Source organism: Setaria viridis, chromosome 8 (assembly GCF_005286985.2).
Source record: "Setaria viridis chromosome 8, Setaria_viridis_v4.0, whole genome shotgun sequence".
NCBI lineage: Eukaryota > Viridiplantae > Streptophyta > Magnoliopsida > Poales > Poaceae > Setaria > Setaria viridis.
In genome coordinates this window covers 26,438,061-26,455,221 of record NC_048270.2, presented here as the reverse complement: position 1 = coordinate 26,455,221, position 17,161 = coordinate 26,438,061, and the positions used below count along the sequence as shown (strand labels likewise).

The following is a 17,161-nucleotide window of genomic DNA, read 5'->3' as shown; positions in this document are numbered from 1 at the left end:
TAGCTTTACAAACGCCAATCGTACATTCTCTGGTAGAATAGCCCTAAGTGCAACCTAAAGCAACTAGGTTATCAACATGTGGCAGTCATGGGCCTTGAGATTTGTGAATTTCTTTTTTTTCGTATTTATTATTCCCTTTATATTCGAGGAGTACCCAGACAGAACCTTGAAACTATTCATGCATTCAAACATGATATCCTTCCCTTCCTTGTCGAGAGTTTAACTGGCAAGACATAAGTAGTGTTGTTCGTTATCTCTCTTTTTTGGATGTAGGTCATCTCATTGCTTCATATGTTTCAGGTCCTATCGTGCTTCCAATGTATCTTTTGAGTTCCCATAACAACCCATAAAGCCTAGCACGTTTGTGCAAAAATTGTTTATCAAGTGCATCACATCTATTGCGTTGCGGAGCTCTAGGATTTCCCAATAAGGTAACTCCCAAAATATAGACTTTTTCTTCCACATGGGTGCACATCCGTTATTGTCATTTGAAACAGGTTCGCTACCGAGACCCTTTCCAAAGATTATGCTTACATCCTTTATCATCTCAAATACACGCTTTCCATTATGGTGTGTAGGTTCTTTACGATGGTCTGGCACCCCTTTGAGATGCATCCCTTTCTTTATTAACAGGTGGTTAGCAGGAAGAAATCGACGATGGCCCATATACACGACCTTCCTATAGTGTTTCAAATACATGTTGTCTGTGTCATCTAAACAGTGGGTGCAGGCACGATATCCGCACTTTAGTTCATGTAGTTAATTATCCTAAAATAATGGTACAACATAGCAGAATGTTTGCCCTCCAAGCCATCTCTACACATAACTCAATCTTCTACGAAGTCTATCGAGAGTCACCTCCACATATCTAGTACCAAAAAATAATGGTAGAACAGAAGATCTTCGAATCTAGGATGAATATCATAAAGAAATCTTAAAATAATTGTCCAAACGGCTTTTGGAGCAAGTGCCACATTCTCATAATAGAAGTATGGTGGCACACAATAGCCCATCTAGGCAAAAGATCTGTTCACTGAGCATGGCCCATTTGGGCAAGCCAAAACCAACCAAAAGCCGATGGGTCAAGGTCAGTGAACAAATCTCTGCCTGAATAGGCTATTGGGCCAGCATACTTCTATTATCAGAATTAGGCTCCAAAGGCATTTGGAATACTATTTCAAGATTCTTTTATGATATTCAACCCAAGTTTGTGGATTCGAAGCTCTTCTGTTCTACCATTATTTTTCTTGTACTGGAGGAGCGAGGATGACTTTCCATAGACTTCGTAGAAGATTGTGTTATGTGCAGAGAATAGTGTAAGCACATTCATGCCATGTGCAAACACTGTTCTCTGGGATTGAAGGAACAGAGGTGGTACATCCATTGCCGGTCCATCTGCAGCGTATTATGTGGAAAATGAACATAGGGCTTTGTATTACATTAAGAACTTGATCAATATTAGGTAGGGGAAAAATAGAGTAAGTGTGTTTATAATATTTAGTTCTTGCAATAAACATGAGATAAATAAATTATTGGTCAAAGAAATACAATTATTGTTAAATTACAGTGACATTAAAAAGATTAGCAATGATCAAATTCTATTTCTTACACCTACAATTTATTTACCTTAATTTTATTGCAATGACTAAATATTAAAAACATATTTACTCTATTTTTTCCCATACCTAATATTGATCAAGTTATTTTTAATGATATATAACAAGCAAGCTATCCATCAAATTCTAGCTCAAAAACATGTATAAATAAAAATCATCTTCATTCTCCCTCTCTAAAGCATAAAATAAAGCATAATAACAATAAATGAAGGGAGGATGAAGTAGCTAACCTTCACAACACTTTGGATGAGTGAAATCCCCACGAAAATGAGGAAAAAAAATTTGGGCAGCACATTTCCTAAAGTTGCTTGCTTGCCATGGAGAGGAGGATGAAGCTCTCGGTCAAGTGGAGTGGCTCTGGTTGGGGGAGGAAGAAGAGTTTCTGGATTTATAGGGGAGGAGATTTAGTCCTGGTTAGAAATTCCAAGCGGGACAAAAGACCCCGCCTTTAGTCCCGGTTGGAATTTCCAACCGGGACAAAAGCGGGGGAGCGTCGGTGCAATTTTTTTATAGCCGTTACAACCAGGACTAAAGCGGGGCTTTAGTCCCGGTTGTACCAATCGGGACTAGAGCGTCCCCCCCCCCCTCCGGCCTTCGGTGCCACATTTTTGACCCGAGACTAAAGGCACTTTAGTCATGGGTCTAATGTTAATCGGGACAAAAGCACTTGGATGAAAGGTCAGTGCTCTACTAGTGGTAAACAATCATTACCAATGACTGATACCACACATTTAGCGAGAAGAGGAAGAAAAGAGAAAAAGAACGCCTAGAAGTTCTACGGTGGCTTATGATTAGAGAAATTGAGAGGTTTAAATTGATTCATAGAAAGAAATCAGAGTAGGGTACAATTTATGACTTATGACTTATGACCAACTTCTCCATCTTTAGGGAATACACAATTGTTGATTCATATAGTTGCAATTCCCTTAATCCAACTTAAATCTTCTTCTAGAAAAATAGCTTTCTAACACAAATTAGTGTCTTATTTTCAAATTGAGTCAATTTTCTTTTTGAATGATATAGAACAACAGAAATGTTAGGCCCAAGAAGGCATAGGCATTAAATTGGGTGGACATTGCAATTCTTATTTCATCATAGATGAATTTTATGCAGGTACACTATAAAGGACATATTTGAATACATATATGCATTGTCAAGCATGGTGAGGCAACTTATGCTATGGTGGTTGCATCTCATCACCACCGACGGCATTGAGGTGATCCTACGGATTTTGCTTGTAGGCAATTCATGCTAAATCGACAAGCAATTTATTTGTTTAGTTTAGGATTTTTTGTGTTCTTGTTTGAGCATTTTCCTGTATTTTTTATGATTTTCCATCATAGGTTTTGAATCAATTTTATGGATTTTATTTTGTAGGCAACTCATGTTAAATCAACAAGCAAATTATTTATTTTAGTTTACCAAACTTTTATGTTTCTGATTTAGCAATTTTGTGTGCTTATGATGATCTGCCATTTTTATTTCCATTTTTCTACTGATTTAATTCCTAATTTGTGATTGTGCTAGATCAGGCTCGCACAAAGCCAATGATGCAGCAAATCCATGCTTTTTTGGTGCTAGAGGATGAGGGGTGACGACTTTGTGTATATTTAGACTTATCATTTGGTTTATGGTACCGAGTTAGATACGTAGACTACTTGCTTTTTTTTGCAGAACTGGAGTTCATGATAGATAATGATGTTGATAGTGTGATATTTGTGTGAGTTAGGGAAAGTACTGTTCTCAGTTAGTCAAAGTATGCTTAGGCAAATCACTGTTATCAGTTAGGCAAAGTAATATTATTAGTTAGATAATTTTTTTGTTACAAACAAGCAAAACAATAATTTGCAAAGGCAAGTTTTGCTAGCCTTATTTTCTTAGTGTCTGTTGATTATCAGGATACACAATCTAGTTCTTCACCAAATCCAACTAATTTTTCTTAGTTTGTCCTTTTATTATGTGCTACAGCCTAACTGATTTGGTGCCTTTTTTTGCCTCAATTGTATTGTAGGTCATAAAAGAAGCTCATTTGTTATGCAGGTAGTAACCCTTCTGTGAGATGCGTGTGCAATCCCATGAATCATGTCATTCAGTTTTGCCCGTGATGCTGTATTTTTAGGTTCAGGGCAGGAGGGGTGTGGCAAATTTGTTTGTGTAAAATAGGCTATTATGAACCTTAATTTTGGCAGACTAGGTTCCTGTATTTGCACATGAGATCTAGGATCTTGTACTGTGCATTTTTTGGTCCATATGTATTTTTTTTCTGTGTTGTGTGCGTGCAGTATGATTTATTTGCGCTTCATCTCGAAAGCAGGAAAATTGGGAGACCGGAGAGACAAAACCTGTCTAGTTTTCATTTTTTCTGACACGGTCACGTGGGCTAATGAATAAAAAGGAAAAGCCGTTTGCCTTCTTATCATTGTAGTCCAAAAATGGTCCGGCCGTAGGACCAGTCTAATTTACGGCCGTAAATTAACCGTGTCCATACTTTATATAAATAGTCTAGTCGGGGGGGGGGGGGGGGGGGGTAAATTTTCATTGGACGTGTGTACATATAGGTCTAGAACATGGGGAAACAATAAAAAAAGAGAAAGAATGTGTACGTGTGTTTGTGTATATATAATATATTGTACACACGCTGATTGTCTATGACAGAATTCAAGTACGCACATGCATGGAGGTAGAGAAGTCCTAAAGAACTTGTCGATAGAAACAGATTACCCAAGACTTCACTGACAGTACTTGTGAATTGAGGAGGTGTCTGGTTAAAAAGCTTTGACACTTTGGAAAACAGGAAAAACAAACTGAAGGAAATAACAAACAAAAAGAGAGAATTTCTCTCATGCCATTGAACCATCTCGTAGAGTAATTTCTCGCTGTGATGCCGACATAATGCAGTAGCTGAACATACACAGGCAGCAGATACTATGAACAAGAGGCACGGCAGCAAAGGGTAGTTAAGTTGGTAACTAAAACCCATTTTATGCAAAACATGAAGGAAAAAAACTGAAACTAAGGTCTGCATTGTGTGGTTTATGGGAAACAACTGGTGATTTTTGACGATTCTTTCCGATCTTAAATTAACAGAAAAGAATAAAATATAAGTTGAAACTACCAAAGCCACCTGAATGGATAAAATTTGGTAATTGCAGGGCCACATGTACAGTGTCCTAGGCAATCTAGCTTATCAAGGACGCCCATGGCCTGTCTGTTTTCAGGTAGCATCTGTGCGGAGCTAGCAGCGCTGCTATAGCAACCTGGTCCATGCTACTTTGCTGTACGTATATTTTGAGAATGGAGCGAAGCTAGCATTCCTTTGGTAACAAGGTGCGCTTTTTTTTATAAATTCATGTTGAAGCATACTCTCGAAATAATTCAGACTTTACTAATGTGGCAGATCTGATTGAACAATTTCATACGTAAACATACTACAAATTGACTTCCTTTTACACCAAATTGTATTTTGACTACTTTCGATCAATACATATAAAGTTTGACTTTTCAAAAAAACAAAATGCACCTTACATTTATTCAAAGGAAAGAGTACTTCATGATATTCTAGGTTACGTTAATTGCTCCTACATACCTATAAAGAGACGTGTTCTAGTACAATCTCAGAAAGAAAAGGGATAATACATATATAAGCCATCTATTTCAAATTATAAGTAGTTTTATTCTTTAATACATGATTTTTATAACTATAAAAGCTAAAGTGGCCTACAATTCTACACTGCTAGACAACTCACTTCCAGTACTGGTCGGGAAACACCTTTAGTACCGAGCGTCCGATCGGTACCGCTTATTCGGTACTAAATACCACCGGCTAATATACCCGGTACTAAATCATTCGTAGGATTCGAACCCACGATCTCAAGCCTCGCACGAACCATTCTTACCATCTCACATCCACAACACATGTGATAGAGTTAGACATGCTTTTCTTTTGAAGTAACCCATGGGGCAATAACACTGCCCTAGTACCGGTTGGTGTTATTACTCGGTACTAAATGGTACTCCACGGGGTATTGGTGTTATTACCCGGTACTAAATAGTCCAGGTCTTTTAGTACCGGGTCATAACACCAACCGGTACTAAAGGGTGATATTTAGTACCGGGTGGTATTTTGACTCATTACTAAAAGGCCTTCGAGGATCAAAAATTTAGACCGGTACTAATTCCGTGCGTTAGTATCGGATCAAAAGCCATCCGGTACTAACGCGTTAGATGAATGTACAGTTTTCTTGTAGTGCTACGAGCCATCGCAACGCAATGTATAAATAGTCCATAGTCAATATATATTCCATTCAGCCTTTGTGCAACCAAATAAAATCGGCCAACCGCAGCAAGGATGATTGGTATTTTTTTAAAAGGACTTTGATGGTACTCTGTTTATTCTCAGAAACGTCGTGTACACAAATAAAGCTTTTTTTAATCCCTGCACATGGTGCGCGGCGCGGTAAGGCCAAAGCCGTGTCTGTCAACGAATTACTGAAAGCGGCATGCTGCTTGTTCCAGTAATCCATTCGTGACCACCCCCTCTCTCTCTCTCTTGGCGTGTCACGTGTGTACTGTGTACAAAGTACAGGATCACCACTGTATATACGGCCGGCCGGCCCTCCATCGACTGTCGCCGGCCGGTGAGGTGAGGATGCATGGAGACGAACGCCGGCAGGCACGAAGCATCTGTCTCATCATCATCTCCATGGCACGACATGCACGTTGCTACATTTTCGTTCTACCAGCTATTTTCCCTCTTTTAAATTGGCAGATCGTTTTAATTTCTGAAGATATGTCTAGGCATCGGAACTATCCGCGGACTCAGCAGATAGCTAGCCTAGACCTGTGGTGGTAGGATAGCCTGACACCGGGCAGAGCCACAGGGGCATGGCATGCATGTCTGCACGCCACAGAGCCTGAGTGCCTGACACGCCGGCGACACCGACGCGCGCGCTGCATGCCTGCATGCATGGGTCCGGTCCTGGTTGCTGCGCAGCTAGCGCAGGGTGCCTCGACCTATTATTATACTGTTATTATTTGCCTACAAAATTAGTTTCATAATCCAATAGTTATTAGATGCAGCTATTTTCTAATAATAATAAGGAAAAGATAGCGGTCAACGATAAAACTTGGAAGATCAAAAAAAGCCGACGGCGTCGGAACTTATTACCGCAGGGAGTAGTATATATCAGTTGCCAGCTGGTTTATTCAACTTATTAATTCTATATAAACCCGTGCTACATAGTATATTATCTCCGTTTTTGTTTTTTACGCCGATGGTTCCCAACGTGTAGGCTAATTAACACTGAAATGTCATATAAAAAAACGGATTCCCCATTTCCATTACAATATTGCATGCAAACGCTTACTCCAAGGGGATTTGCTTTGTTGCTCAGCATCAGATCAAAGAGTTCACCTATCCTCAAACGAGGGGCGCACGAGGGGGGACAAATGTTACAAAAGAATGCACCATATGCATGCCTCTAGCATACTGTGATCAACAGCCTTCTTTTTAGGTACGCCGGACCCTAATTAAACAACAATATATACAAGGGACACGCAACGAAAAGGGGACGCCCCTGTGCCGTGCGTTAGCCCTACAGTGCCGTGGTCTTCGCCTGCCTCCTCTGCCCTAAAGCCCCCGCCGTGACTACCTAATCTACCCCCTTTTCGCTCAAAAGCCACCCATGCCCTTCCGTAAATTAGTAAGGCATGCACATACATTTTTAGCACTAGCATCCAAAAGAGATCGTCCTACACAGCATGATCCAGACTGATAGAGCACCATCACAATTTTTTCGTTGTTCTTTCATTTAGTACAGATGGAGTTCAAGAATTGGACAATTAATTGTTTTGAATTTTGTTATCTACAACTAGCAACGATCAAAAAGTCCCATCGATTCATTTGTACTTTGTGACGAGAATGTGTGTTGTTCCTACATGGATATATAGTATATGGTGGATAAGTCCTGATTAAGACATCATTCATGCATCACAGGGTACAGAAGATGAAAAAGGTACTCATTATTAGCCCCCACCACTATCTGCTGATCACTGAATTTGTTCGACTTCTCCCAGTTCTCATGTGATACACTATGATCGTCCATGCATTATTTTTTGACGACAGTACGTGTTTAACAACATTGTACTCCTACAATCATGTCATGCATGCATGGGTGTGCAGTGTCAGGAAGAGGGGAGACAGGCCGGGGACAGGCCCTGGTGTACCCCAGCTGGACTCGCGGTAGTTTAGTTGCGCCAGATCCAGCTTTGCGCCTTCCTAGTTTGTTTAGTGTTCAGGTAATCAAACTTAGTGGCGTTACCTCGATCCGTCTTGGATTCTGTTCATACGCGGTTTGGTTTTTCAGGCACAGCCAAATCTGTCCCGCACTTTGCCCAGCAAAACAAAGCGATCAGATCATGGCGTGCCGTATTTCTTGCTGCTGTGGTAGTACCTTTTTGTTCTGATTGCTATATATAATATCTATATATATTGTTTAATTCATTTCCATTCCAAATTACAAGTCATTCCAACATTTTTGATTTGATCAAAATTATAGAGAGGATCACTGAAGTTTATGGTACCGGATAGATATATAAAAATATATTTAATAAATAAACTAATGATACTTATTTGGTATCATAAATATTAGTACTTTATTGTATAAATTTGGTCAAACTTGATATGCTTTGACTCTTCAACAAAGTTGAAATGACTTATAATTTGGAACGGAAGGAGCACTTCACACGCGCTCACGCTAGGGCGATACGATCTCCAGGATTTCGGGGTTGAATTTTGTGAGGTTCAGCTAGCTGTGTGTGCCGACTTTTGAGATCGATCTGCACCACGAATTTGCATGGATGTGACAAGCAGATAGGTCATTCGTTCAAGATTATCATGAAGATGATGGGCCACCTGCTAGGCCCTCTTGTGATTCATGGATTATTAGTATGATCTGCTCTCTTTATATTGTACTTCCTTTGTCTGATTTCCTTGTCTGCAGTGGGAACACAGAGCAAATCAATAATGCGGAGTCACCGCACTGCTCCATGCATGTTCTTGCTCCTCTTTCGATTATTCATAGTTGAAAAATAGGCGTTGGGAATAATAAACAGTAATGCATGGATTATCTGAAAATGTGCTAACATCTCCTTAATATTTGGAACCACGGAAACTTTATGTTCTGAAATATCTGAACATACCCTTGAGCCTTGACTCACTCCAGTAAGGTGCAAATTAAATTAGGGTTAATTGTTCCAATAAATCCATAATATGCCGCCGAATAACATATTAGGAGTATATATCCACGATATTGTGAGGAATGAATTAAGACGACATGGGTCCATATGTCAGCGAGACATCTCAATGCATAGGGCATACAAAAGGCATTATTCGAAGTAATCTCGCCGCCCATTTCTCGCGTTCCGTCGTCTGGATAGCCTCTCATGTAACTCAACTCAAAGGTTGTCCCATCGGCCCATCCTAGAAATTTTTTTTGAGACCCTAGCAGCCCCGCCCGATACGGAGGGCCAGATACGGAGGCCCACTGGGCTGACCTCATTAACGAAGGACGACAAACGCTGCAAGCTTTCCTTGGACGGCCCACCACGCTTCCTGAAACTGAAAGCAGCACTTGTGGAGAAACACAACAAACGCTAGGGTTTCAAATTCACATGCGGAGAAGAAAAACTTTTCTTGCACAAACTGCAGCAGTTAGTACCCAAATTGGGAGGCCAAAATCTCGATTCGTACAGTCAAGACAGATATGGACAACAAACTAGAGCTGGCATAGAGCACAAGCTATATATGATTTGGACAAAACCCGGTTCAAACACGCAACGAGCTGAGGTGCAATGCAAATGGGATTCATTGTGAATGGCGATGGAATGACATACAGAGGAATTGGTAGCTGAAGTCCAGCTACCACAATTTGATTTCCTTTTAGAAAAAAGAACTTCATTCCAGCACAAGTTATGCACTCAACCATTCATTATTCTGTTGACGGATATTTTTCACCTACAACTAAAAGAATAATGCTGCTTAGCTTATCATTAGAACAAACCATGAAAATATAAGCGCTCATGCTGAACCTATGACTCAAACTCAGGATTGTAAATAAAAGCAGCTAGAGGGAAGACTTCTGTAGTTCTGTTGAAGTTTGTGATCCACTCCTACCTGTTCGATTGTCTGTTGGTCTGTATTGGTTTGTGTTTCCTGGTGATGAAATGTTACAGTCCTGTTCGACATTTCATTGTACACTGTAAAATTGGACTAATGTGTTGCTTTGTATCCCATGATTATCATTCATTCCCCTATAAAAACCAATTCCTTGGTTCAGCAAGAATCTGCAACCCTCCGGCTTCTGTCTAAAAGGACAAGAAGAAATAACATTAGTTTGAAAGTGATGCCAAACATCTTATTGATCAAGAGAAGCTATGCTGCATCTACTTGATAAGAAAAAAAGTATCTACTATGTGACATATGGTATGATTACACTACATGTGTAATATGTATATATGCGTGTAATAATCAACATTTTCAGATTTGAGTCAATGTATAAATTATGGCTCGATAATCGTGGGCAAGGCAAACATGTGTGTCATTTTGGCAACAAAGCAGAGATAGGGAGAGCGCAGGCATGAGACTGCTCCTTTCATTCAGATCAGTTTATAACAGTTGCTCTGTTCCTGATGACTTAATTGTTGCGTTTATAAAAAGAGAAAAAAAACTTTTTTCTCTTCCTGAAGAACATTAATACCCACGAAATCTAATTGGCATTAAACCCAACAATGGGAAAAAAATGCTATGTTCCTGTCAGAGTTTCTCACTTCTCGTGTGCGGATCCAGCTCCCGGACGACCGTGCGACCGCGTGGTGGAGGCAAGGATGGCGACCACCGAAGAGGGGGAGGAGGCGGTGGGGGAGAAAGGAGGGTGAGAGGGGTTTATTGTACCTTCAAGAGACGCAGGCCGGGGGCGGCGGCGGCACGCCAGAGCCGGCATCCGGAGGAGCAGCGGCGCGCGGGAACGGCTCCTCGACTCGATCCATGCCGGCGGCGTCGTGGTCAACGGCGAGCGGAGAGCACGGAGCAGGGGAGTAGCTTGGGTCGCTGGGCCGCGTCGTGGTGGCTGGCTTCCGTGGCAGGCAGAGCTGTCCGTTAAGGCCCATGGTTCGCTTCAAAGGCCCATGTTGCGGCGTGCATGATTGCCCCCGCTCATCTAAGCTGACGGTTTATTTTTCGTGTCTCACTTTCACACGTTTTATACAACTGCTGTGCTGGCTAATAATTTAGCCAACTGCTGGCTTTATACTAGTGGCACGTTACATGCAGTTGATCTAACAACTCGCTCGTATAATAGTTGTCTATTGATGAACACCACACCATTATTCCATTAATATATGGTCCACCTCATCATCTCACAATGTTTCTTGAAACGAATGTCTTAGCTCTGGCTATAAGTTACAGCTACATAGGGTTTACTTTTTTTTTAGTAACATAGGGTTTAAAATTTAGCAACATCTAAGAGGGATAATTCATCTTTTTAAAATAACAAGGTTGCATTTACTTGAAAAATAGTTGGAAAAATAGCAAGAATGCCATAAAAAAGTTATATGAAAAGAATAGAAAATGGATTCAACCGAGAAGTATTCTTTTTAAAAATATAAAAAGTAACCTATATGATTAACACATCGCCGGGAGAACTTTTTTCCCTTAGAAAATGTAAGAGAATTAAATCAGGCTTCCGTGATAGTAAGAGTGTGAAAATAGGCTTGTAAGCTTGTTCCTTGACTAAGTGACCTGATTGGCACATGAGAAATAAGTGACCAGGCATCTTTGGACATTGCGGATATGCTTATTAACTATAGCTTGACCTTTTCATACCAAAGGTAGCAGCTCCCTTTTCGTGCACAACCTCAATCCGATTAGATCAACAAATTGGGGATGTGCCAAGTAAAAGTACAGAAGATACTTTTTAGATAAAAAAGTACAAAAGATCTACTACTAAATATAATGTACTAACGTCTCACTAGTCTTTGTCCTTCGAAAGCTTTTATGTGGTCAGATTTGACATCAATTGTTATCCTTCTATTCACATAGAGTGATGAAACCAATTTGTAGGTCTACTGCTTGTAGCTAAGAACAACTTTGTATGCAAAGCTGTGTAGTATGTGTTTAAACCCTTTATCTTAGATGCAATATTATATTATATCAAGAAGCTATCAGCTTGGACCACTTAGAGCCCTTGCAATTGGGGAGCAGATTGGTTGTCAATCAGCTGTGTCTGGTGCTCGATTCATGCAAAAGTAAACAAAGTTAAGCATCGATGTGCCCTTCTAGTAGATCCTAAAATGTAGGTTGCTTAGTATGCCTCAAGCTGTGTACCCCGCTAGGTATCATTTTGTCAAATTTGCAATCGCCTTTTCTATAAAGAATATTATTAAGAACGTACTCGAGCGCAAGCAAATTTGTCCCAGAACATGGATGATCACAAACACCTAGGCCCTGACTGTGGTGGGTGAAGAAGAATGCCAATGCGGGATCTAAATTTCTTCTACGAAGCCAATGCCAATGCGAGTATAATGTGGAGCAATTTGCCCCACGGAGACGAGAGCCTAGGGAGTTAATTCAGAGGCAACTGTCCAAATCCACTGAAGGCAACGTGGGCGGTGGACCTATAAAAGCTTACGTCATGATGGGCTCAGAAAATATTGTGTCTTTAAAGTGTAATTTGCTGTTCAAATCTATGTTTTTTATAAATATTTGTATCACTTAATAGGTGCGTGGAGCTATCCCTTGCTCGCAAATCCCTACAGCAAGCTAAAGCAAGGCTTGAAAATTAAAGAACCAATTGTTTTCATGAACGATCTTTAATAAAGGTCTATTTCTTTTATTAGATTTCCCAAAAAAATGGCATGGATAAATCCACTCGATCCCTCCGTCCCAAATTACCACAACTAGACATCCAGGTGTTTTTGTTCCAGTTGACTTTGGACCCGGGACTAAAGTGCCTTTAGTCCTGGGTTAAAAATGAGGCACTGAAGGTCACTGAGGGGGGGGGCTTTAGTCCCAGTTGTAAAGACCAATCGGGACTAAAGTCCCCCTTTAGTTCCGGTTGTAACGGCTAAAAAATATGGCACCAACGCCCCCCCTTTTGTCTCAATTGGTAATTCCAACTGGGACAAAAGATTTAATTACCAACCAAGATAAAGGGGGACTACGGATGCTTTCCACGCCCCCCCCCCCCTCTCTCTCCACCTTCCTTATCTTCTTCCAGGTAGCGCTCTCCTCCTCTCCACCTTATCTTCTTCCTCTCCTCCCTCTCCTCATCCTCTCCACCGGCGCCTCCCTCTCCTCATCCTCTCCTCCCTCTCTACGTTGTTGCCGCCCCCTCCCCTCCCACTGCCGCCGCCCCCTCCCTCTCTGCTGCCCCTCCCCTTCCCCCTCTGCTCGCCCCTCACTGGCAGTGAGGAGCGGCCACGGAGCGAGGGTAGGGCAATGGCGCGGCCGGGCAGTGGGCGGTCGAGCAGCGACGGGTGTAGGCGGGTGGGTGATCGGCGAGTGGCGGCCGGCACAGGCAGGCGCGGGCGGAGGCGGCGGGGCGGAGGCGGGCGAGGGCGTGCGGCGGCGGGTGGCCGGCGGGAGGCGAAGGTGGATAGAGGCAGGTGGCGGTGACGGCGGGCGGATGCGGGCGGGCACGGACGGCCGGCCGGCGCGGGTGGCCTTCTTTTATTTTTTTGGAAACTTTTTTAGTCCCGGTTGGTAATACCAACCGGGACTAAAGGGGGTCTTTAGTCCCAGGTGGATGACCTAGGAATAAAGGACACCCCCTTTTGTCTCGAATAGTTAGTTCCAGTTGGATTTTCGGGATCTATGGCTCTATCCAACCGGGACTAAAGTCCCATTTTCCAATAGTGTATTGTCCCAAAATATTGTTCGTTTTGGATTTTCTAGATACATAGTCTTTGCTATAGACCTAGATATATGTATGTCTAGATACGTAGCAAAAGTTATGTACCTAGAAAAGCTAAAATGAATAGTAGTTTGGAACGGAGGGAGTAAGAAGTAAGAGGCCTTCCATTGAGACAGAAATCCACACATTTTTTCGTTGAGTAAAACAAACTGAGTATATTCATCGTGAAACTAGCTAGTCAGAGTAAACACACTACTTGAGTGTCTGAATCTGATTTTTTACAGCACGAAAACACTATGAATCTGTCTGAAAATTAAAGCTACGTGTACGTACAGGAAAGACACTACACCTTTTACCTTCTCAAGAAAGTAAAAATACAGGGGGACAGGGGTGTGCCTCTTTTTACCCTGGTGGTGTTGAAAGCCAAGCCCGCACTCGGGTGAATCATACTGGATCAGGCCAGGGGACAGAGCACAAAGAGAGGCAGAATGACACGCAGCAAAAGGCCACGGTTGCACAGCACGCGCAGCACTTTGGTCGCATGATTTATCCATGGCTACACGCAAAGGGATCAGCAAAGGAGACGGTCCACGGGAGGGAAAGCCTCCACAAGCACAAGGCCAAAAACCAAATTGAAAAGCTTATCCGCGATGCGCGCGGCAGAGGGCATGGATACTACTTTATGTCCAGAACGTCATGTATTCATGACTGGCGATAGTGTTTCTTTTAAGACTATGTGGAACTTCGAGGCATCGTCGTAAATCAAAATTCATTCCCTTCGTATGATAGGTTGCTTATGTTTCTTTCTAACCCATGAGCAATCTACATAATTTATTACTGGAGAATCGACCTTTAGTACACCGACCGGTACTAAACGGATTTGCATCCAAAAAATAAAGAAAAAAATTGACAAACAACCGGGAGGTCCCCGCACACGTAATATGTGCGTGTGCGGTCCGTGGGATTCGAACTCGCGACCTCAAGCCTCATGTGAACCTTCCTTACTATCTCACCACATGTGATTGAGTTAGATATACTTTCCTTTTGAAGTAACCCGTGGAGAGGCATTTAGTACTGGGCAATAACACTGACCGGTACTAAATGTCACCATTTACTATCTATCGGTCAGTGTTATTGCCCGGTACTAAAAGGCCTCCGAGGATCGAAATTTTCTACCCGGTACTAATTTTGCGCGTTAGCACCAGACGACTTTAGTACGTAAAGGGCGAATGCTCATATTTCTAGTAGTGTTAGTTGTAGGAAGATGGTACTAGTGCTTATTTCATATCTTATGTGCCAAGTCCAAATCATAGGATTACTTTCCAACGTATTGACTAGTGCATGTCTCTCACAAGTAATTCAAATACTTGTATGCACAAATTTAGGGGGAGATATCTTATGGTTATTGATTTTGAGACTAACATTGCTTGCAAGCTTATCATGTGTGTAGTCTCATATTGAAAGAAATCAATCCCCAGAGATATGCAAGCATTATCCTTCAAATGGTGCTTAAATGCTCACTTGGTATTTTTGTTTACATTGATATCATGCATTTCAATTCTTTTCAAGCTATCTCCATGCATAATAAAGCTTAAACTCCTCATCTTGTGTCACACCCTGAAAGTTTTGAATTTCAAGATGTGATTAAAAAGAAAAGTAAAGCAAAATTTTCTCATATTTTTGAAATTTTTCCCAACATTTATTTTCTTGATAGAAAATTTAGTATAGGAAAATAATTTTGTTTTTCTGAATTAAATAAGGTTGTTCTGCATGTGCTGCATTCATGCTGATGCATTTAAAGTGTTTCATGAGTGAGTCCCTGTTATCTACACTTAATCGCATCTCAGTCCCTAGGACCTTGTTTTTCCACAAACCCTTTCTTTTAGCTCTGATTCGATCCGTTCAAATTGAGCTAGGTTCATGATAACACAAACTACACGTCAGAGGTGATGATTTCCATCATGCATGTTTTTGAAAATAAATTCAAATCTAATTTGATTAATACCAGATAAACATGTCTTCTTTAATTAAATGCTACTTAATGTTATACACCGCTTTTCATAATAAACGTTAATTTGATTAATGTTTAATTTGAATCAATTTTTCTAAATAAAAGCGATTAGGCTTTTACAGTGGCTTTTATAAATAAATATTAACTGATTAATACCAACATGAATATATTTTCAATAAAAATTTGATCCTCTTTAATCCTAAAGTATATGTTTAGATGTTTCATATAGTTTATCCTTTCTAAAGTTAAATATTTAAATGGTATAATTTATACTTCAATATTTATAATTAAAATATGCTTAGGCTATAGCTCGGTTTTTCTTAATTATTGATAAAATGACTTATGTCAATATGAATGTGTTTTCTAAATAAAGTTTGTTTAGAGCAACACGACATATGTTTTAATTCAATTAGCTGTTTCACCTTTCTAAAGTTAAGTGTGTAATTGGTGTAATTTATTCATGAACATTTATGAATAAAACTTTCCTAGGTTTTTACCTCGATTTTTGCAAATAAAGTGTAATTTGCATTAATTCCAATTTAGGGTATTTTTCTTTCTGAAATATCCTTTACATATATTTTTCTAATTAAAATAAACCTAGCGTATAGTCTTTTGTGCTCATAAATGCAAATCGGTCGATAGCTGTCCTTTGTCAGCTTTAGCTCAGCATCTCTTTTGTAGATCTAATCTTCTGTAAAGTTTTAGATCTTTCCAATCCTAGTTCAAGCTCAGACCATGTTCCTTTCATAAAGCTAACCAAGCCTTTCCTTATCAAGCACGTTTGTGTGCTTTAGTGAGACAGATAGTTTGTCTTAGAGTTTCTGTTCTGCCTAGTAGATCTGTGTCTGTGTGAGTAGTTTTGTACTGCTCATTTTCCCTGTCTAGTAGTCTTATCATGTTTGTTTCCTATTCCACTTAGAATCCTATATATCTAGCTTATAGCTGTCCTATCTTAGTTGTCTCTTTGTGAGTCAGGTACGTTCTTTTAGTTCTTTGTGGCCAAACCTTTGGCAGCTATCTCTTTAGAACCAATCTTGTTAGTCTGTTTCCTTGCATACCAGCTCAGTTTAGCTTTGACTAGTTTGTTGTCCCTGCAGCCTAATTATTCTCTTTGTAGACTAGTTTTTCCTAAGCCATAATTTAAGCTTTTCTTCTGCGCTCTAGAGTCTGTTTTTGCTATTCTTGTTCGTTTCACCTTAACTTATGCGTCAGCAGTGTTTTTACATGTTGCTTATTTTTAACATCAAAGTTAAATATCAATTTGACTAATACTTATTTAAACCAGTTTTCTTATGTACATTGTGTTTCTAAGTTAATTGTTAAATTGGCATAACTTGTGGCTGGAGCCGAGGTGGCAGTGGCCAGTCACGTAGGCTGCCTCCACCACCGGGCCTGGGGTCGAGGTGGCCGTGCCAACCTCCACGCACCGCGCCAACTGCCTCCGCTGCAGGGACCGGGGTCAAGGTGTCTGTGCCGGACTCCGCTCGCCGTGCCTGCCACCTCCGCCGCCGGGGCTAGGTCCTTCGCAGGGACGCCGGGGCCAGTGCTGGGGGGTTGTGCCGGCTTCCGTGTGCCACGCTGGCCGCCTCCACCGCCCGCGCTAGGGCCTCCCCGAGGGCGCACCG

The 17,161-nt window shown here is 41.1% G+C and overlaps 1 long non-coding RNA gene across 1 annotated transcript; it reads right to left on the bottom strand.

Annotated features, from left to right (window-relative positions):
* Positions 1 to 9,680: 9,680 nt before the first annotated feature.
* On the bottom strand, positions 9,681 to 10,803 carry LOC117833796 (uncharacterized). Its single transcript, XR_004635555.2, has 2 exons — positions 10,567 to 10,803; positions 9,681 to 9,980 (listed from the first exon to the last, which is right to left on the bottom strand). It is a non-coding gene; the product is annotated as an uncharacterized lncRNA (long non-coding RNA).
* Between the last annotated feature and the right edge of the window lie 6,358 nt (positions 10,804 to 17,161).